General features: G+C 45.1%; 1 protein-coding gene across 5 annotated transcripts in view; it reads left to right on the forward strand.

Annotated features, from left to right (window-relative positions):
• Positions 1-23,130, forward strand: part of Nck2 (NCK adaptor protein 2) — a 133,057-nt gene that overhangs the window by 6,925 nt on the left and 103,002 nt on the right. Inside the window, exon 1 of one of the 5 annotated variants that reach the window (XM_087566103.1) lies at positions 18,372-19,225. The gene's annotated coding sequence lies outside the window, so the exon portion shown is untranslated. 5 annotated transcript variants of the gene reach the window in all.

The following is a 23,130-nucleotide window of genomic DNA, read 5'->3' on the forward strand; positions in this document are numbered from 1 at the left end:
TGGAGTTAGTCAGTTCTGAGCTGCCCGACATAGGTGCTAAAAACCAAACTTGGCCTCTGTAAGAGCAGTCTGAGCTCCTAACCAGTAAGCGTCTCTCGAGCCACAATATGAAAATATTGCTTATTTTGGAGGTGGAGGTCTCACTCTGAATTTCTGGCTGGCCTGAAGCTCACTGTGTAGACCATACTGGCCTCAAACTCACAGGATATCTGCCTGCCTCTGTCTTCCAAGTGCTGGGATTAAAGGCATATACCACCATACCCAGCTTCAGCTACCTTCTTTAAGTTGTGTCCAGATACATTTGGTCTTCAACATCTGTAGTTTTGGCCAATTGCAAAACTTTTATCTTTACTAAATACCTGCAGTTTGTTTTTTTTTTTAAAATGTATTTCTTAGTATAGTTTCCATACCATTAATGTTATTGGATGTATACATAATCTAAAATGTATAGGATAAAGAACATAGGTGACACAAAAAGGTTGTGAAAGGTTACAGAAGCGATGTGAACATCTGAGGGTTTGGGTGCTGCAGTGGTTCTGGAACCAGTCTTCCATGATACTGGTGGGGGATGGTATTGTTATTTGGGGGTTAGAGCTTTACTGTTTGAGTCTGGGGCTACAGTTCCATCCATCACAGTATAGCTCTGTCTTCTCAAATGGCTGGTCTTAGGAAATACAGTTCCTTTCGCCACCCTGGTCTGGAATTTGTTTATTTTTCTCTGGGGACTGCCAGGGGTGATTTCAGAACAGTTAGAAGTAGAGAGAGACTGTCAGCTCATTGCGTCTAGCCCTCATATCCCATGACAGGTAAGAAGCTTTGGCACTGACCTTGGAGGCTGTAAGCAGAGTGGTCAAAGACAAAAAGGCTTGCCTCAGTTCGCAGTGGACACTTGCTTTCACCTTGTGGTTTGGCTGCTGGGCACTCACTGTGTTTTGTTTGTGTTTTCTCTACGAGGACTTTCACAAATACAGCAGAGAACACGATGGGTTTTCTGTGAGAAGGAACACTTTTGCCGTTCCCTCACGAGAGTAGAGTGCGGGCAGGGTCTGCTACCTCTGTGACAGGACTGTGGTCTGTGAGTCAGCGAGTGCCCTTCCTGGGCTGTGCATGGTGGTGACTGGTGAGACATATCTTGTGCTGTGTGTGTGTGTGTGTGTGTGTGTGTGTGTGTGTGTGTGTGTGTGTGTGTGTGTGTGTATGTGTGTGTGTGTGTGTGTGTGTGTGTGTGTGTGTGTGTGTATGTGTGTGTTTATGGCCAAGGATAGTCCGTTGTTACAGGTGACCACATTGGAGAGTGGGGCTAACCTGTAACCACTCTCCATCCATATAGATTGGTTTGTTCATGGTTCCTTTGTTGCTTCATTCCTTGGGTGTTGTTCGTTTGTTTATCTTTTCATTCATTTATTGGTATGAATCAGTCATCTTTCCTAATTATTTCTAAAGCGTCCAGTGTCTCAGACTATCCCATCTTCTGGCCTGCCTTGCTCACTGGCTACCGTCCTCTTCATCCATCCGCTAATTCATCCTTGAATTCCCTCTGGTGTCCCCAATCTTGTCATCAGCCCTATAACTAGTCTATTTTATTCCTCCTCCAAAAGATTGCTTTTCCTGACTCTGCTCTATTGATTTTTGCCTTTGACTTTGACATCAAAACTGCTTCTGATGACTCCTGCCATCTGTTTTCTCATTCTTTGTGTTCTAACACTCAGTCGGGGCCACCTTCTTGCACTTGGTGATGCTACACTGCCCCAGGCTCCGTCTCCCAAGACGATCCAAGTCCCTGGTGTTACAGATGTGGATGTACACACTCACTGCTGTCTCTGTTCTCCAAACCCCACTCTCCTCTAAGCTACCACCTCTGTAACCACATTACCCACCGTGGTTTGCTAACCCTGGTCAGTAATTGCTCTTAGACACTGCTGCACTGGGTCTGCTCAGGGCTACCCCTAGACTGCTGGGCTGCTATGTAGCTGTGGTTTTGCAGACGGTGCTGCAGGAGCCTGCCTCTTCTTTGTGGGAAGAGAGATCTTCTGTAGAAAGCAGGGTGGGTGTGTGTCTTTTAATGCAGTATCTCCCTGTAAATTCCACTTGAAGCCACCGTTTGTCGGGGGCAGTGCTATCCCATTGAAATGCCATATGAGTCACACTCACCCATGTGCATGCCAGCCCCAGATGTAACTTTAAATGTTCTTGGGGCTGCATTAAAAGTGTAAAAAGAAACAAGTGCTACCGTCATGTTTCCCTTTACCCAGCGAAGCTAGTTTGATTTATGTATATTATCATTACAAGCATAATTAATATGTGATTGGACTGTTTTTATTTGATGAAGTCTTTAGAATCCAGCATACAAGGTGTATTTAACAGCACATATCTTTTCCTTCTTGGAGAGTTACAGATCAATTAGAAATGTGTTTTTATTGTAGAGATTTAAATTGTCAACATAAATAAGGTTTTACATATTTTTGATCAGTACTAAGTACTTAATCTATATGTAGGTATAGAAGCTAAAATCATGTTTTTGAGTGGTCTCTCACATTTACTTACACACACACACACACACACACACACACACACACACACACACAAAACCAGGCATTGTAATTACTGTTCTAAGCACATTATAGACAGTAACTTACTGAATTCACACAAGACCCGGACAGGGCACTTTCTGTGTTTATTCTGGAAAGAAAAAAAGGGAACTGGGTTGGCTGACTGAGATCACAGCCACTCAGTGGCTGGTCTGGAACTTCTGTTTTGACCACCTCACCCTCTAAGCCAGAACACCATACCTTTGTTAAGCTGCGTCCAAAATGCATGAAAAGGAACATAAGCTTCCATGATAGTTAAGATTTGAGAAGTGTTGAAAGAAAAAAAAATGGTAGGGAGTGGAGCTTCGATATAGATTCATTCTGGAAACTACTTATCAGCTCCATTGTGCAGGAGGCTCTGGACTTTGGAAGGACTCGATGAATAGACTGCTTCAGTGGCCTTGGAGAGGGGCTCTGAAGGGCTACACTGTTCTTCTGACTACTCCTCTGTGTCCATGTGGCATGTCTGAAGGTCTTGAGGATTTCCAAGTTGGCTTTGGCCTCTTTTCTCATCATAGAAGGAGGGGTTGCCTCTTGGTCTGCATTCTTGGGAGCAGCTGCTCAAAGTCCCTTTGGGAACTATGGCACGAGCTGCCATTCCAGGATAGTGTGTGTTCCAGACCTCTCCAGACTTGGCCTTTAGTGTCTGGAGGTTCCCAGAGTCTTGGGAAGCCTTTTCACGAGCAGATGAAAGTGCCTGGAAATGATACAGCCTGCCTGTGTCTATCGATTTCCCTTCAAGGATGTACCTCAGCTTCATAATGTATGAATTTTGGCTGAGGATTTAAGGATGTCTGTAAGTCAACAAATATTTTAATTATATCACTTAGGAGCCTGGCTGCAGAAGCGTTTGCTGTCTTTCCTTGCTTCCTTCTGTCAGCTGTGTCCATTTTGTGGCTAATCACTTTACAAGCTTGAATCAAGCATGTGTGTGTGTGTGTGTGTGTGTGTGTGTGTGTGTGTGTGTGTGTGTGTGTGTGTGTGTGTGGCTAATCACTTTACAAGCTTGAATCAAGCATGTGTGTGTGTGTGTGTGTGTGTGTGTGTGTGTGTGTGTGTGTGTGTGTAAGGCCAGCCAGAACTGATAATAGATTGTTCTTATTGTGTGCGATGGAAGACAGCTCGATGTTGACATTAAAAAAAACCCACAAGCTACTTTGGTATTTTTTAAATTAAAAAAACAAAAAAAATTTTTTTTAAAAAAGCAAGAAATAAAAGGATTCATGATGGAAAGTTTCCAGAATCTTGGTAGGTTGATGAGTAAATTTAAAGACACAAACTTAGCAGAACCTAGCAGGATAGTTAATAAATTGGGTCTTTTCTGTCTATTTTCCCCCCTTTCCGGGCCTTCGGGATTTCTCTTCATTTTTTTCACTCTTGTGTGGTCCTCTGTTCACCCACCGGGCTTCTCTATGTGGTCTGTTCACCTGGGCACACACACTATCCTTCATGTCCTTGTTCACAGCCTCCCTGGGATCTGCCTTGCTTGGCTTTATAGATCGACTCCTATCCCTTCTGATCAGTGCTCTGCTTTGCCTGGACAGAACTGAAGCATGTTTGATGAACTGCCTGTGGGTCAAGGGTCTCGTTCTTTTCAGACTTGGTTGTGCCTTGTACCCGATATACTCAGTCATCCAAAGAAAAGCTGATTCTGACTTTGATAGAACTGAATTCTCTTTCCACCACCAAGTCTAGTGGGTCAGGGTTTCAAACCTGAGGGAGAAAATATATTTTAACACCCCACATACTGGTACATGTATGGCTTCCTCTTCATTTTGGGATCTGATTTGCTATTAGTTTGGATTGGGAAATAGAGACAGTTCACTTTTGCAAATCCAAAATTATTTTTTCAAGGTTATTATCTTGAAAACCTTGATGGAGGCTTGAACATCCTCCACCCATGTCTGTAAAACTCATTGATTCTCAGCTGAGCACTTTTCCTGTGCTGACATTTGGTAATGTCTGGGGACGCTTGTCATGCTTAGGGTACTGTAAGTAGATAACGGGTACAGGCTGGCTGTTGAAATCCTGTAATACATAGACCTGTTCGCACAGCCCAGAATGAACTGCCTCGGAATACCCACCGTTAATCAGCCTTGGGGTGAGTGAATGCAGTTTTCTCCACAGAAGTGTTTCTGAAGTTAGTGGATCTCACAGTTGCTTTTATTATTATTTTATTGCTTTTATGCCTCCATGTTAATCAGCACAGTGAAAATAATACAGGTTTAGAACTCCTCAACACCATTTGTACATCTGTGCCCTTAAATATGTAAAGGAGACACTTCTACGTAATTGACTCTTTCCGTGTGGAATAATGCCGAAGTTCGTCAGTGCTTATCTGTGTCCAATTAGCACACTTGTACCACACACTTAGGAAGAGCTGATTGTCGCATTGTAACACCCAGCTGAGATGTAAAGAAAGCCCATTGCTCTCAGAATGCCCACTGATGTGGGAGGGATAGTGGACCCTTTATCAGTTGCTTAAGCAATGGCCAGTTAAAAGACATCTGTTTTCTTAGAAACTTTACACTGATTCTCCAGAGATATGTATTTTTATTACCAAAGTTCATGGGCTTGAGGGCTCAGCCTGGTTTGTTTTGAGCTGGGCACATGTGTTAGTGTTTGAATGTTTGATGTCTGCTTTGTATGATCCTTACCCTCTTCAAAGAGAGAACACAAATACCACAAATTAGACCTTAGGAAGGAGAAGGAAAGGGAAAAGTCTCATTTGGCTGTTAGTTGCTGACTCCCAGCGTCTACACAACTACCGATTAGCCAGCCTAAGATATGATGACTGTCTGAATTTTTTTTTTCCCTTTGTAAATAGGCTCTTTCTTGATCAAGCAGGGGGGAAAAAAGGACCCTAGAAATGTGGAGGAGGCTTGAGTTGGAGTCGCCTTGCTTCTTAGCTGTCTGTGTTGTGTTGATTATTTCCTGCCCTGTCCTCTTCCTCTTTTGACCAAATTTCTTATCACCATTCTTCCTGTTCTGTTACTAGGATGAGTACCGTAGCGACACAGTGACATTTCAACGTTCTGAGATCTTAAATGTATAGCTTATCTTTTCTCTAGCCCCATCTCAGGTGACCGAGGATCCGCTAGAAAGTTAATGGCAGCTCTTGGAGAGCACTGTGAACTTCTTCAGTTATGCGGGGCATGAGCAATATATCTTTTTGTTGCTTGTGGGCTATCCCGTGCCATTTCCTCTCGGAGGGTGTGTAGAAGGAGTCTCCTGTTGTGAATTGGATGTTTGGCAGATGACGAAAGTACCCAGACTGGTCGGTGGGTCCCCAACTGTGAATGGTTTTCTGGAGAGAGAGCTCTGCACTGTCCGGATGCTTCTTGAAAGGTGCTGGCCCTGCACTCCACTGAGACTTGTCTCCTGCCTGTAAGCATCTGCCTCAGGTGGGGGATAGTTTGGCTTTTCATTGTAATTTGAACTGTATTGAATTATATCATTCTGGACTTGATTAATAGGTTTATCTAAGTTTGAATGTCTAAAGTCTTGGTTCATATGAGGCGAGTCGTTGCTATTGAGTCTTTGTTGCTGATTTGGCTACTTACAGGGTTGAGTCCTATCCTCTCCTAACACTGTTTTGTGTTTTGTGAAAGAGGCTGCCACAGTGTTTCCTATAGGACTGCCTTTGGGACTTTTGTAGTTAGTGTGATATAGCCCTTGATTGGTAGAATGTTTCCTTCAAGAAACATGGATAAATGATTTAAGCAGCAGCTACAGGGCCCTGCTACTTGTATCAGATCCTCTCCACTGTGGTTAAGGCTAGACGTGGGTGGGTGTAGAGGTGACAAATCCTGTTATTCTTCAGATCTCTCCTGTGTGGCAGACTACTGTTGGGATTGTATTTTGAATAAGCAGTGTTCGCTTAGTGAACATTTATTGAAACTACCTGTGTGCCAGGGCTGTGAGAGCCAGACCGAGACCTACCCTCAGGGAGTGTGCAAACTAGCCTAGAGATTTTTTAGTCCACACTCATTTCTTACCCTTAATCGCCATCTCCATATTTTTGTGAGAGGGGATACTACAGAAAGTCCCCACCCCACCCCCTCAGCACCAACAGAAATGAAGTTTGAGTATTTTGGAGGTTAAATCTTTCCCAAGTTCCTTGGAGAGGGAGGCTAGAATGGTCACCTGAGCGGAGTTGTCTCCTGGTATAGTTGTGGATGTTGGTAGCTGGCCCAGCACCCTCATTCACTCATGTAGCTATTTCAAGGACTCAGATGAAAGTCAGTCCTTTCATTTGCACACGGTAGACTCTTGTTTTGGGGTTAGCTAACCCTGTTCTTTAAACTCTGCTTGTCTGTTGCTTATTTACTTTTTTAAAAAAAAAATCAGTAAAGCTACCTATTGCGGGTTTTAGCTGAAAATTGCACTTAGGTAGCACACAGATAATTTATTTCCTGTTTTTGTTGATAATGGTATGAATACATTAGCTCACGTTCTATTTTGTTTTTAATGTATGGTTTTTGAGACAGGGTCTCTCTATGTAGCCCTGGCTGGCCTGGAACTCGATATGCAGACTAGGCTGGCCTGGAACTCAAAGAGATCCACCTGCCTTTGCTTCTTTTCTTTCTTTCTTTCTTTTTTTTCCAGAGCTGGGGACCGAACCCAGGGCCTTGAGCTTGCTAGGCAAGCGCTCTACCACTGAGCTAAATCCCCAACCCCCTGCCTTTGCTTCTTGAGTGCTGTAATTAAAGGCATGGGCCACCACAGGCAGCTCATGCCCCTACCTTTTAATTTAGAGAAGGTTTATTCAGTCAGGTTTGTGTTTCGTGTGGGGCAATGGATGTTGCAGATCAGCTCTGTCCAGCTATGGCGAGGACTTGTTTTGTTTTCTCCGAGGTCTGATTTGGAAAGCACTTCCTTTGGAACTTGAAACTGTTTCTTACTCTAGTGTACGTGTTTCTTTTTGCATCAGGGTCCTGAATTTTTGTATTTCAGATTGCCAACTTCTCAATCCAGTGCCCAGATCACAAAGGTGGCCTGTGAGGTGATAGAAAACTTTTCCGGTGGTGGACAGATGTCAGCCTTTATTTTTAAGTTCTGTTTAGCATAGGAAAACAAACCAGCATCGCCTTTCAACGTGAATAGGGTCTTGGCTATTCAGGTTGAAGCAGCCTTCATCTCCTTTGGCTTCAGATGACATGGGTTATTGTAAAAGGGTTTTAGTGAAACACTAGAATTAATTAATGATAGATTGTAGTTAATTAAGGCTTCATGCTTCTGTTGAAGTTAATTTGAGAGTAAACCAAGTTTAATTTAGAGATAGGAGGCTTGTGATGGATTAAAGGAAGAACAATGTTGGATTTCTGGTTTGGGGCCTTGAGAAAGAGAGACTTTGTATTAAGTCCTTGTTCAGTTCCATGGAAAGTTACAAGTTTGCTTGTACAGTCTATCCCTTTATGTATTTAAGCACTCACTGTGTTCTGTTGGATTTCAGTAATGTAAAAACCTCACTCTGTTTTATTAAGCTGAGCTGTAATGTTCTCCCTCCCTTCCTTTCTTTTAATGTGAAAAGTTCGTGTTAAACTCAGGACCTAGAGCCCAGGGCCTTGAGCTTAGTGGGAAAAGGCTCTCGCACTGAGCAGTATTCTCGGGTCCTTTATTTTCTTGAGTATTGTGATTCACCAGCTTTATTAAAGTACAGCTTATTACTGTTCAAACGCCACCGTGGTATTTTACATGTATGTGTGTATTTTATACTTTACATGAGCATGCCCCTCACCCTCCAATGATCTCCTTATATAGCACGACCTAGCGATGAATATGCTATGTAGCCCAGGCTTCATCCTAGCTAACCCTGTGGGCTTGAATTACAGATGTGTACCACCATATCCATCTGTGCATTTTAAAATACTCTCAGATGACTGGGACATACCCAGCACCATTTTTCCTCACTTCCTTCGTTGTCTGGCATCGGTATAGGGCCCTAGTCGTATTTAATGATCAGTGTTGATACACGATGTTAACAAAAGCCTGTGCTATGTTTGGATTTATATAATTAGTTCCTAACATCTGTTTCTCTATCCCAGGACCCCACATTGCTTTTAATCCTGTCATCTTAGTTTCAAGGGTCTGGCATGGCTTCCGAGGCTTGGTTCTGGTGGCTCCCAGCACTTTGAGCAGGTTTTGAGGGTTGTTTAAGTTTCCTCATGATAAGATTGCGTTTCGAGCAGAGAGGTGAAAGCTCCATTCTCTTCACGTCACAGGTGCCACCCTGTTCCATTTTTGTTGCTGTGCTAAAATTGGGGGTGGGGTGGGTGGAGGGGAATGTACTTTAGTTCACAGTTCTAAGTCATAATTTTTTCATTTTGGGAGAGCCAAGGCAGGGACTTGAAGCAGCAAGTCACATCCACAAGAGAGCAGAGAATGAGTTCATGAGCGCTTCCTGCGCGTTGATTTTTCACTGCAGTTCAGGGCCCAGTCATGAAATGGTGCAGCACTCGTCCAGGGTGGGAGTCTCAAGCCAAGTAAGGGAAATCTACCACAGATTTGCTTACAGACCAAACTGTCTAGGCAACCCCTCACTGAGACTCTATACCCAAGTGGTTTTGTGTCAGAGTCGACAGTTACATACTACTGGCATGGTTTGCAACTGTATGTTAACCTCTGCCACCTGGTTGAGGTACAGTTTTCTCTAATGTTGATTTTTCTCCTTCTTTCCATCTCTGGTCTTTGGGACAAGTCAGCTCTTCTACCTTGAGTGGTTGTTCCTTCAGCAGCTGCTCAGAACTAACTCTTCATGGGAGATGATGTTCAGCCAGGAGTACAATTTCAGGGGCCATAGAAGACATGGCAACATGGCTCCTTGGCCCCGTGGTGGAGGAGGCGATAGGGTGGTTCTTTAGCATATTTCTAGAATGTGGTTTCCGGATATGGAGAAAAATAAATTCTCAGGGCCTGCTTTGGACCTAATGACTCATTCTTCTGAGATAGATTGGTCTGAAATCTGTTGAGACTCGATGTTCCCCAGGTGATTCTGATCTGAATGGGAAGTTGAGGGCCTCAGCTGTTGATTAGCATCTGAGCCCTTCTCATAACTCCGCTTGTGTGGAGGCCGCGTGCTGCTGTATGTTCTGAGCCCTAACGCTCCGTGCAGGAACTTCTACTCCCACAGCTTGTGCTGGCGAGCTAGTCTTATGTCCGTTCGGCACAGAAACTGGAGTTTTCTGAAAGGAGGGAATCTCAGCTGAGACAAAGCTTTCATAAGATCCAGCTACAAGACGTTTTATTAATTAGCGACTGACGGGGAGGGCCGAGCCTATTGTGAGTGATGCTATCCCTGGGCTGGTTGTCCTGTGTTCTGTAACAACCCAGGATGAGCAAGCCAACAACAGCACCCCTCCATGGCCTTTGCACAAGTTCCTGCTTCCAGGTTCCTGTTTGAGTTCTTGCCCTGACTTCCTTCAGCAATGAACAGTGATGCAGAAGTGTGGGCAGAATAAACCCTTCCTCTCGGCTGGCTCTTCAGTCATGGTGCTTCCTTGCAGCAATAGAAACCCTGAGTAAGTGCCTGCCCTGCCTTCCAGTTTCTACCACCTTGGTCCGGCTCCCTTTATATGAGCCCGTGTTCCTTCTTTCTAGGTAGCTTCACTTCTCAGTTTGATGGTTTCAGGTTTGCAGTAGAGGAAGAAATGAACAACAGTTCTGATTCATACTGTGGAAAGGTCTGGACCAAGGAAGGGAGACTTAGCTAAGTCTGTCAGAAAGTTTTGTTTCAAGAGAGGTAGGGAACCTAGACCCTGTGTAGACAATGTTCAAGTAGGTCAAACCCCTAACAGGTCTAAGTTTGCAAGCTTCTCCAGTGGCTGTGCTTGAGATAGCTTTATGGCTCTCAGGCATATCCCTTGGTTGAAGTAGGCTGACAGTGACCAAAAAATGGCTCTGTAGCCTTGGGGTCTAGGGTCCTTGTCTTAGGTGGTGTTGTGAAGGTTCTGGGTAGGAATAGGGTGGGCACAGTGGTCCAAATCCGTTGTGGACTCCAGGTGCCTCCAGATATAGAGCTGGCTGACTACACCATGTGTTAGTCTTCCCTGAGCCTGCTCTGCCTCCTTCCCTATCCCGCTTGCTAGGCCAGGGTGGTCTCCTGCCCCAGTGCTGTGGGAGGCTTTAAGTGTGCTTCGGGCTGTAATAGGCTCACAAGCTGGCTTAGGAAAACATCTCAGAGACAGTCTTTTTCTCTATTGGCTTTCTGATATGAAGTTCTAGAGCAGCCTTTGTTGTTGTTGTTGTTGTTGAGTGTCTATAAGGTCATAGTTAGGACCTGTTAAGTTCTGTTCCCCATTATTCCCCAGTAGCGGTAGGATTTGGGTTCAAGGTCAGGAAACAACTTAGCCTTCTGCATCTCTAGATTGACATAGGTCACAGAGGCTCATTGCATCCATTTATGTGACTATAATTCATGACACTGTATTTGTGTATTAAAATGACTAAATACAAATTCAATGTTTTGAACTTGCTGTCTTTTCAATTTGTGCTGCTGTTGTAGTTGGTGTTCATTTTGATCCACAGATATCACACACACACACACACACACACACACGAGAGAGAGAGAGAGAGAGAGAGAGAGAGAGAGAGAGACAGAGACAGAGATAGACAGAGACAGAAACAGAGACAGAGACACAGAGAGACAGACTTTGTTTTAAATAGGATCTCACTCATTTACTAGCACAGGATTCAAACTCCTGGTTTCCAGTGATCTTCCCAAGTACTAAATTACAGGTATGTGCCACTGTGCCTAGCCACATTTCTGGTGTTATTTATTTAGTTTTTATTTTATTTATTTATTATTTGAAACAAGGTCTTTCTGGGTAGCCTGGGCCTAGAAAGGCTTGAACTCACAGAAATCTGCCTGCCTCTGCCTCCAAAGTGCTGGGATTAAAGCCATGGGCTATCATACCTAGTTCTGCATGGTGTTTTTCTTAAAGAAAGGTCAGTGCTAGTTAGAGATTGCAGATAAGAATTTCAGTGGCTTCGTGTGGATATCACTTGACTCCATGACATTTATGGGGTCAGGGAAACTTTAGGGTTGTCTGCTTGTGGAACCGCCTTGGGACTTTCCTGTCACAAGGCTGGTAAAAGCATCAGATGTCTGTAAGAGTGGGACTGAACCAGGGGTTTCTGCTGTATCTCCTTCTTCAAACTGAGGGAGGCCGGTCCTGAGGGTGTAGGCTCCAGGATGTACTGGGCAAGTGCCAGACTGCAAGCTTGACCTATACTTAGGAATGGGAATCTCCGCCACTCTTCCTTCCCTCCCTGATCGCCACAGCAGTTCAGAAACTCTCTTCTCTGCAAAGGGACTTGTCCCTGCTCCAGCCCTGAGTTTGAGATCTAAAGGTTTGCTAAACCAGATAATAATAGGAGTTGGAGCTGATGTTGCATGGAGTTCAGAATTATTTCTTGGAGAAGCCTTCGCCTATCCACACACCTCTGCTGATAACTTCACAGGAGTTCGTGAACTTGTGATGAAAAACAACAAAAACAGAGCCAGGCATTTTTATCTTGACCACCTTTTAGTTAAAACCATTTAAAACCCATAAGACTCTTGAGAAAGGCTCCAGGCCTCAGTATTGTACCCCTAGAGAAAGAACACATGACATAGAAGGATGGCCCTGGCTGGGACAAACATGATCCTGCCTTCTGATGATGTCCTTGCCGCTGGCCAGAGGCAGCCTACCTAGGCCTTGCAGGAAAGTAACTCAATTTAACAGAACTCTTTCTAGCCTTGCGATGTGTTATCTACCTTCGGGTAGATAACATAAAATGTCTTCTCCAAGGGAAAACAAATCTAAAAATTCAAAGCCCCCATTATTATTTTTATAAATGGAGAGTTAATTATTTAATTCCACAGTAGGAAGATATATACTGTTTCTTGGCTAAAAACAGTAATGCAAGTTTGTTTTTAAGTGGTTATTTTATTATGTTCTGGTAGTTGGGTTGGGGCTTATAGACTTGTGATGATGTCTACGAACAGAAAAATGTTGGTATCTTTAAAAGACCTAATACATTAAGGCTTTTTGGCTCTTCGGTGTTCTGTGGCAAAGCAGCCCTTGGAGCTTTTGACCTGTGTTTGAAGAAAAACGCTGTGAAAGCTCGGTGATAAGAATTGGCACACACATTGCTTGCACTGGGCTTCCGTGGGTGCAGCACTGTAAATAACAGGGGTGAGAAACTCCCTTTCATGATGCCTCAAAGGTACATTCTGCTATAGCACCACTCAAAGCACCACTGCTACAGCAGGAGGAGCTGATATTTATTGAGTACTTACCAGGGCTGAGCATTTCATACATGCTGTCTGATTTGATTCTCTCTACAACCCTACAAGACTGCCCTTATCCTTGTTTAACAGACGTTAACAGGCGAAGTGGCTTCTTTGAAGAAACTGAGCATTTTATCCAAGCACTAGTCTTGGCAGCTTTACTCTGGAGCATTTTCCTGTGGGTGTGTCATACTCGCACGCCCCTGCCGTGATGCTTGGCTTGGCATTGGCCACAGTCACGATTCCTAGGTGTGCTGCATGCACCTTCTCCAGATTCATGGATGGTGTGCGGTAGACGTCCTTATTTAACCACGCAGTTTGAGTGGACATGCTCTCCTATCTGTGGCTGTGAGTTCCATGTGTTTACCCGTGGCTACCTTCCCATGGCTGCTTCTTCAGGGTTCAAGCACAAAGCACAGTGAAGCTGCCTCAGAATCTGATAGCCAGGCCTGGGAAAGAAACCAGCTCTGGTTGTCTAAAGAGAAGTCGCCAGCTTTGCCAGGCAAAAAGGTCTTTAGGTGCACACAGAGCTCCAAATATTTTATTGAGACCCAGATTCATCCCTTTTCTTTCCTTCCTTTCCTACTCACTTATTTATATATTTGTTTATGAGGAACCCAGGTGTGCTAAACCAGAGCTCTACCACCGAACCACATCCCCAACCTGAGACCTTGAATTCTGGGACATGGTTTTCTGGCACTTTTTATTTATTTGCTTTCTGTGGTATGGGTTTCCTTGAATAGTAAGGAAGACACACACACTTGATTCTTTACTGAGTTCATTTCTTTACTGTTCTAAGTTTTTAAACGCATGTGTTGCCAAAACAAGCAGAACAGACGCCTTAAGACCGTTGTGAAGAAGAATGCCCATCTTGTAACTTACAGTTCTCAGCCTCGTGTGTAGCTTGTATTTGCGACCACTGTGTAGAGCTGTATCAGCTTCTCAACACTCACATCTCTCCATCGCTCTAATCTCTGTAGTATTTGTTCCTGTTACAGCAAGAGAAGGGCCTATACCTGTGCGAGCTGTCTATGGAGTTGGACGTTTAAGCTTTCACGCCAGTAGACCCGATGTCTCCATATATTTCTCTGCAGCAAAATCCCTTTCTTGGCATAAATTTTAAGAGGAGATTGCAGACTTTCGTGGTATGGCTGTCTTATGGCTCATGATTCATTTTTGCTGCGATGTGCCTTAAGAGTCATTCCAGTTTTCAGTTACCTAGATTTAAGTATTACCCAGGCTGTGCTGCCTTGGAAGTCAGAGTGTAAACGGCCCCTCCAGAACAGCATTGGAGTTCATCTCTCCTAGAGAATGATCTTGTCTCAGAATGATAAATAACAACATAGGCAGCTGCGATTCGTCCACTCTGTGACTCTGTGTTTTCAGAATTGTTTTCCTTTAAGCAGTCGTACTCGGACTGACCGACTTAGCCTTTCCCCTTGTTGGTCCTCAGGGCAGCCCTATGTCGTGTTTACAGTGGAGCCCGTCGCCCATTCTTTGAAGGGACTTCCTGACAAGAGATGAAACATTCTTAGCCTTGGTATGCCCTTTCCTTTTAAGGGTGACGGTCACTTTCCACAGGGTAGGTCATTCATTGAAGCCATATTTGGGGCACAGAGTTAATGGTAGAGTTGGATTATTGTGCTTTTAGTCACAGTGGCCAGATGAAAGAGAGGCCTGGGTGTTCCTTTGTTTAGTAACCCATTTTATACACAAACATTACCTAATGGTGGGGCATTTGAGAAACCTGTCACGTAATTCATGTCACAAACCTAAATGTTACAGGAATACCAGACAGCCGTGTTACACACCTGGACGGTGTGTGTGTGTGTGTGTGTGTGTGTGTGTGTGTGTGTGTGTGTGTGTATACATACATATATATGTATATATGTATATATGCTATGAGCAGTCATTTATTTACCATCAAGTGTAATGTCCTGCATACAGTTGCACATGCACTTACGTGTGACTGGTGGCACATTAGGTGTGTTCCATCAGCATCAATGCCAGGGTGGCTGTGGTATTACCAGCCTGTAGGAAGTTTTCAGTTCCATTGTCCCCAAGAACCACTATAACCTGTGTGATTTGACAATGACTGGAATTTCATTTTGTGGCGCACGATTGTATTTTCCATTGGTTTATCATGCCTGAAACAGGCAGATAACCTAGCAGAGGTACTATCTAGAGTGTAAGTTTTAGAAGAAGGCATGTTTTGACCGGGCATCTCTGTAGGCATGTGTATTGGGTGTGGCATGCCCAGACTCTGGACTTAAAGGGATAAGTAATCGGTTGTGTATTTTCAGCTGTTCACTATGCAGTGTCAGGGGACTAATACAGTATACCGCCAGAGTCGCCTATTTTTATTACTTCTTGGTCAGCGTTTGCTACCAAGCATGACTCCTCAGAATTACTATTCTAATTCTTCGTGAGGTTTTATGGTGTTTCCCCTAACTTTTCAAGAGTACAGAAAATTACTTTATGGGGGTACCTTTTAGAAATGGGAGGGGGAAGAGGAGGTGATGGAAGTGAGGCTGAGGAGAAACAGCGGGTGTGAGACTCCACAGCACAAGCCTCGAGCACAGAAGGGGCGCAGGCTTTCCAGCTGGGAACCGTGAATGCTGAGGGCGTGGTCCTGGAGGCACTGGCAGGTGTAGGAGAACTTGGCACATTCTGTTTTAACCTGCCTTGGGCTGCTTTTGCTTCCCAAAGTCCATCTACAGTGTGGTCTGGACTAGGAACCCAGGGATGCAGACCAATATGGTTACATCCACACACATCCTGCCTCTGGTCCCACCTGGTTTTGTTCCCTCCATATTGTTTCCTTCTGTGGTGAGATCTGTTAGATTTATTAATAGTTTTAATGCCTTTGTTTTTGTTTTCAGGTCCATCCGTCCGTCTGTCTGTCTGTCTGTCTTTCTTTCTTTCTTTCTTTCTTTCTCTCTTTCTTTCGATGTGTGATGTTGGGAGTGGAGGGAAGTGTTGGTCTCAGAGAGAACCTTGATGTCCTTGAGTGTAACTTCTTCTATCTGGGTTGCACATAAGTGCACATAAATCCCTGTGTGGAGACCGATGCTGCACAGTGGCAAATGGAACCAGGGTCTACTTCTCCCAGTGCCGAGCATAGTTCCATCCACAGACCTTCTTTCTGTTTTGGAGGGCCTGCCGGGGTTTCATTCCCTCCAAGTGCCTTGCCATTGCCGGGGTTCTGTGTAGATGTAGTCCACACTCAGAATGCTGAACAGTGCTTACCTTTCTCTCTCTAGAAAGAGGAAGCCCCGAGTGTGTTTGGTTGTGGTGTCCTGTCCCTTCCTTTCACTCCATCCCCTTTGCTTTAGTGATGTTATACTGACGTTGAGCCACTGTGGGCAATAGAGTACAAGCTACTCAGGTAAATTAGAGCTCTGACTTTACTAGTAACCCGGTTCAAAAAGTCAAAAGGAATGCATGAATGTGATTCGTCATCCAGTTGTCACCTGTAGTGTAGATGCCAGCAGGGTCTGCTCGTGACGGACAACCAAAGCTTAGAGGTTGACAGTGAGTTAACACGGCAGAATTTTATTCTTTTCATTTAGCCTTGTTTCCACAATAGCTTAACTGCTGTTTTGCGGAAGGTTATTTTTGTAGATGTTCTAGCTTGGGGTGCTGATAAGATGCATTGGGAATGTCTCTTTCTGAATGTGTAGAACAGTGCTTGGCAAACAGCCCGTGGACCGAATCTGTCTCGAGACCTTTTGTGTGATCAGCCCTGTTAGGCACACCCTGGCCGGGCTTGGTGGTACATAATCCTAACACTGGGAAGACAGAGGCAGGAGGACCAGGAATTCAAGGTCAGCCTGCCTATGAGTCCCTCTCTCAAAGAAAGAAATAGACAAAAGCAAAAAAGAGAAGAAAGAGGACAGCCAGGGTTGTTCAGTGGCGAGCTCTTTGTGGCTGCCTTTGTGCACAGTCGTATCATAAGTCGAATTGAGTAATTGTGAGCCTGTGACCCACAGAGGCCAAAATACTGTGTTTATCGGGCTCCTTCTGGAAGAAGCCTGTTGACCCTGTGCGCAGGAAGTACAGGGCTGAAGTGGGATGCTGCCGCATTGGAGCCTTGCCCGTCCCTTTCTTGGCACCATAGCTCTGTAGTCTTTTCTGGGGCAGGAGGAGGAGGCAGCCTTCAGCAGAGGGTTTCTGAAACACCTCGTGATTCCTGGCAGAAAACAAGTACTTCCTAACTAAATGTTAGCGACACCCCTCTCTTATATCCCATGTTTTGATATGTAGACTTGCTTGTTTCTTCATGGAAAACTTGAGGTAAATTTCAGAGCGTTAAACCCAGTAGAAGTAGAGCGCACTCTGTGTGCGAGCACTGTAGGTGCAGCTCCAGTGACCCCTGTAACTGCGTGAAGAAAGTACAGGGGGGCAGACAGATTTTAGTGGTGTGTGGATTAGCCCATGTCATGCGGACATATAGTCAGTGTGACAAATCGCTACATTCTAACCTTTCGCGGAAGACTGCAGTGTTCCTCTTGTTATGCCTCTTACTCTGTAGCACGTCACAGCTGGAATAGCCACATCCTGAGGAAGCCACCATAATAGGCAGCCTCATCCTCTGATACCAGCTGGCTGTCCTCTAATAATCACCCTGATGCAGACTGGTACATTCCTCCTAAGTTCTGAGCACTTAACCCAACAAGATGCCCTGCCCCCCCCCCCCCCCGACCCCAGTTCAGATGCCAGCTGCGGAAGAACCTCCTGTATTTCTGACTGATCAGTTATAAGTTCCCATGGCTTCCCCTTCCTGTTCATGAATGCCATGTGTCAACTGCCAGAACTCAGGAATGGCCCTGGGTCCACCTGCAGGGCCGCATTTTGCAGAAGTCAGTTACTGCTAGTTTATTAGGAAACAGGCAATCCGGGAATGGCAGGGAGCAAGGATGCACAGGGTGTGGCTGGGGGCATCGAGGGGCAGCAGAGTTTTCACAACCTTTCCAGTTTCCTTCAGAAAATCATCTCAGGGGGCTCATTAACCAGGAAGTCCTCAATCCAGGACTTAAGAGTTAAGTTACTGTCCACCTTCCCTTCTAGCAAGCCGTGGAGGCAAGGCTGAAAGTCCCCTCTCTTTTTAGAGACCCCGTATTACGTCCCTTCATAGGCTCAGGCTCAGTTGTGGCCGATTTTGGCTCAGGATCAACTATCACTCTGGAAATTCTGAGGTTTTCTGGGAGCTGTATCAGAAGCCAGAACACTGCCCAGAGATACTTTTTTGTATTATTTCCATGACAGGGCAGCACTAACTCAAGGCCCACCCATCCCCACCCCTTCCCCAGCTGGCAAGACCTATTTAAAACACTTTTCTGTGAGCCGCTGAGGCTTTCTTATTTTCCATTCTCCCTTGCCCTTGACTGAGTAATTGCGAATCTCACTGCACTGGTTAACTCCCCCACATCTTGGTTCTCAGGAAGCCAAGGCAGGAAAATATAGTAACATTACTAGGGATCTTTAAATGTAGCATTGTGACTGTGCTCACAATAACTTGCTGAAGAATAACTGAGCTGTGGAAGATAAGTTTCCCCGTGGGTTTTCCGAGAATTAGGTTGTGTAGCTAAACACGCCGTCCTGCCCACTGTCCTTGTGAACACTGGGCAGATCAGACTGACATGGGAGCTTGTCTCCTAACCTTGGCTCCCTGGATCTGAGAGGCTGCTTGGCCCCATCAGCCAGGTTTGGTGGGTAGGACGTGTGCTGCTCGTAAAGTTAACGTAGCAGAGGGTTTTAAGTCCTCAGGGTTGTGTTTAGCCTCTCTTTGCCTTGAGTGATGCGGCTGCATGTGGTCCCCACCCCCTATGCTGGGAATAGAAGCTGGGGCCTTGGGTACCCCTGGATGAGAAAGTTCGGTCACCGAGCTACACGCACTTGGCGTTTTAATGTTTATTTCTGAGGTTTTTATCTGAAGTTGCATTCAGGATTCTGGAGCCTGAGCTCTGGCCCAGATCTTGCCTTCTTTAGTCCGCCTGTATCGTGTAGATTGTTTCTCAGTGTCTCAGTTACTTTCTCTAGGAGAGGATTTCTGTAGATGGATAGTTGGAATACGGACGCGGCTGGGTAGAACATTTGTTTAACTTACGTGAGGCCCCGGGGTCCAGCTGCAGTGCCACAGAATAAACCCAGAAGGAAACAAGCAGAGCAGCGCCTTGTGCAGAGCCTTCTTGAAGCATTTTCACAGGAATCGCGTCAGAATAGAAGAGACTAGCGGAGAACCTCTGTGGAATTAAGTGGAACACGGCTGCCAAAGGGATGTCTGAGAGGTTTAAGTGTTTCATATTCTGAACATGGCTTTGTACAGACCCTTTAAAGCTGAAGAGGATGGCTGAAATGGCCTGTGAGTATCTTACAGCTTTGTGGAGAAGCACACTTGGGGCCTCCTTCTAATGCGGAGATCCTTATGAGGGATGGTATTTGCACCTGGCTTCTGCTTTGCTAGTAGGTAATATACACAGCATGGCTGCTTTTCTTTAAGAAAGAGGCATGAAACTTGCAGTGTATGTGACTGTGTTTGTGTAAATGATGGTATTTAAAATAGTGTCCTCGGAAGCAAGAGACTGCAGAATTTGTTTTAGAAAGGCCAAGGATCTGTAAAACAGTCCTGACATGACGCAGAATTAGACTGCTTGTGATATCACAGCAGGCAATAGTGCCTGGGATGTGGACAGCAAAAGTAAATTGAGTCGTTACTAGTATGTGTCTGTGTCCATGTCCGTGTCCGTGTGTGTGTATGTGTGCACCTGTGCGCTTGTGCATGCACACCCCAGTATGTATGCTCAGTGGAGGCCAAATTCGATGTCAGATGTCTTCCCATTGCTTTCCACAGGGTCTCACTGATTGGCTAGACCAGCTGACCATCAAGCCCTGAGGATCCTCCCACTCATGCTGTGCTTTCTCCTACCCTGGGATTTCAGGCGTGCTCCATCTTGCCTGGCTGTCTTACCTGGGTGCTAGGGTCTAAGTCAGCACCTTCCTTTTGCTCAGCAAGTGTTTTTACCCACCGAGTCATTTCCTTGGCTCCTGAATTAGTTTCCGTTATTTTAAGTATGGAGATTTTTAAGCAGGTTGAGAAAAAATATGTTTGGGGACGATTTCTGTCCTTTGAGAGTAGTTCAGCTATTGAAGGAAGTCATTCTAAGTGGCAGCCATGGGCTTTGTGCTCTAGCCTGGCATCTGACTTGCTTCTTGACCCTTCGTTGTCAGGCTTGTTGTTAACACTGTGATGACTCTGTCCTTTTACAACTGTGATTCTTATATTTTTAGTTGTGAGCCTAGCCATCTCTCCAGCCCAACTGTGATTCTTTTTAGTGAGAAACATGGGACCTGGTTTGGACAGGTTCTTCAAGAGTACTTTCACTCTTATTTTGCCCTTCAAGTAGAAACCAGTAGTCTTTTATGACGAAAAGAAAGTTGTTTTGTTTTGTTTTTTTTAAAGCTAATAATTCTCCAAAGGAGGCAGTTGAGGCTTTTTTTAGAGTCTATAAACCTTTCTAGAAAAAGCATGATATGTAGCCATTTTGTTCTGCCCAAAGTCAAAGTCTTGGTCTCAAGGCTGTCTTTCGTCTTTCAGACCCACCTGTCATTCAAATCTATATTTTCCCTACAGCTGTTCCCAGAAGCCCTTGGGGCTTTGACTTCCCCTGTCCATGGGCACTCTCAGCGCTACCTATCAGTTCCTCTTCCCTCAGTTCGGCTCGTGAGATGTCTGGGAACTCCCTCACCTCTTAGTTTTGGGGAACTTTGGCTTATAAAATCTCCCCTTTCCTTCACTCTACTGGAGGCAGAGGAGAGGCATGCAGGCAGACACTGTTTAAGGATGGCAGTGTGGTAGCTTGGGGAGGCTGAGTGATGCATTCCGGTATCTTCCCAGTAGCCTCTCAGAACCTCTTGGGAATGCTTGCTCTCTTTAACCCCTAGTTTGGAAATCAAAGCCTTACTTGGACTGTTGACATTGACCTCCCCAAGACTCAGCTCCAAAGTGAGTTTGCATACTTGGGCCCAGAGGAGAACACAACAACCTCTTGCATGCATAACACAGGACCCATGTTTAACAAGTAGAAAGCTGAGGTAAGGAAAACGGTTGTTGTGTTTCTCCCTGAGACACAGCAGTGCTCTGTATTTCACTGTAACTTCTCTTTAGCTAGGGACCATGTCTCATACCAACTTCTCCAAGAGTGGCCTCATATCTCCTGTCTCCTGTTTGCATTCCCTGTCACCCAGCACTGGGCCTGGCCTGTACGCTGGGCAGTGCTGAATCAGGGCTTCCATGTCACTGTGGGCCTGAAATTCAGTCATCGGTACAGAAGAAAGGCAAAGGACAGCAACAGAAATGTTGCCTCAGAGCCTGAGTCTTCCTTGCCCTCTCCTGCATTCCAGACTCCTAACACTCGCCTTCTGGCGTTTTCCTGGCTTCCTCTGCTGTCATCTCTATGTCCCATGTGTGGGACTTTCCCTTCCTTTCTTCTTAACAAGCTTTCATCCCAACTCGTTTCTTCACCAACGAATTGTTCCCTGCTCTAAGCAGATCTGCCTTCTCACCTCCTACGGGAGGAGTTTCCGGTTTCTTCAGGCCATTGCTTCACCCAGGAGTGTTTACTCTGCCTCACCTCTGTGTTACCCTGCACTGTACCTGGAGCGGCTGGGGCAGGTAACCAGTTTGAATAGAACTGCGACAGTGGTTTGGCTGCTGACACAGTCTGAATCACCTGAGGAGTCTCAATGAGGAAATGTCTAGATTAGCGTGACGCTCGTGGGCCTCTTAATTGAGTTAATTGAGGTAGGAAGAAGACCCACCCTGAATGTAGTTGGTACCATCTCATGGGCTGGGCTTTGGACTAAAATAAAAGGCAAACAAAACCGCACTGGCGTGCACACGTTGCCTCACTGCTTTCTGCTCAGGACTGTGGATACAGTATGACCGGCTGCTTCGGGTTCTTGCCTCCTTGACTTCCCTCACTGATGGATGGTAATGAGGAATTCTAAGCCAAATAAAACCTTTCTCTCATAAGAAGCTTTTGTCAGGGTATTTTCTTATAGCAACAGGAAATTAAGCTAATCGCATGATACCTGCCATATATGGTTCTTCAAACAAGAAGTCATTCCTTCTGCTCCAGAAAGTAGCTTATGGTATGGGCCATGTCTCTGGAATCCAAATTCAGGCAGCTTCAGATGGAAAATGTTATGACCTGGACAGTGTAGTCAGATCTAACGTGATCGCTTCCACGTGTACTTGAGACCCTTTTCTTGTCATAAAGTCTTAAAGAATATATTCTCATGTGCTAGCTACATCGCATTAATCACACTGTGTTAGGGACTATATGGAATATGGGAGAGCATGTAAGTTCTTTACAAACACTGTACTTTTACTATAAGGGACTTTGGCCTTCTGGTCTTGTGTTCCGATGGGACACTGTATCCTGAATCTACAGACCTCATGAAGACACTAAAGGACGTCTTGTGCGCTCATCTGCCAAGTCACCCTTCTTGATTTTACATGTGTGACGGAAGTTTGGCCCAAGAAGTTTCACATGGAGTGCTGTCGAAAACAAAACGCTTTGCAAAACCATTATCACGCGGGCTCGGTTAGCAATGAGTGCCCTGTCATCTGGTACTACTTGGTTTTCTAAAAGATGGCGGTGACAGATTCTGAGGGTGGGTTTACGTGTTCGTCTACCGTTTATGCATATGGGTGCGGCTATTTCATATGACCGCTTCCTCCTCGGGCATTTGACTGTCTTTGTATGCGTTTTTTCCTCTTTTTTTTTTTTTTTTTCATGATTTTCAGAACATTAAATTGCTCCGTGACTTGAATCCAGCAGAAGAAGTGTGGAGTTGTGGCCACCTTTATCCCTTATCTCTGCCCCTTGTCCTGTTTCTCCTCGTTCTGTGTTATCTAAGCACAGTCTAGACCCATATGCAAGATGATTTCTCTCAAACCATCTGCAGCTAGCTGCCACTTTTAAGACTTAATGGCGGGGTTGGGGATTTAGCTCAGCGGTAGAGCACTTGGCTAGCAAGCGCAAGGCCCTGGGTTCGGTCCCCAGCTCCGAAAAAAAAAAAAAAAAAGACTTAATGGCGAATTAGTTTTGTTCAAATATAGTTATTTCCCCCTATGATTTTTCTTATTTTTCCCCGAGGTCAGGTAGTACATTCTTTTTTCTTGTCTTCTTTTCAGTTGTTTTATCGCTTACCTTGAACAGATTGTGCTATCAACAAGAGAGCTTTTTCGTGCTGCCTTCCAAG

Source organism: Rattus norvegicus, chromosome 9, assembly GCF_021556685.1.
Source record: "Rattus norvegicus strain SHRSP/BbbUtx chromosome 9, alternate assembly SHRSP_T2T, whole genome shotgun sequence".
Lineage (NCBI taxonomy): Eukaryota > Metazoa > Chordata > Mammalia > Rodentia > Muridae > Rattus > Rattus norvegicus.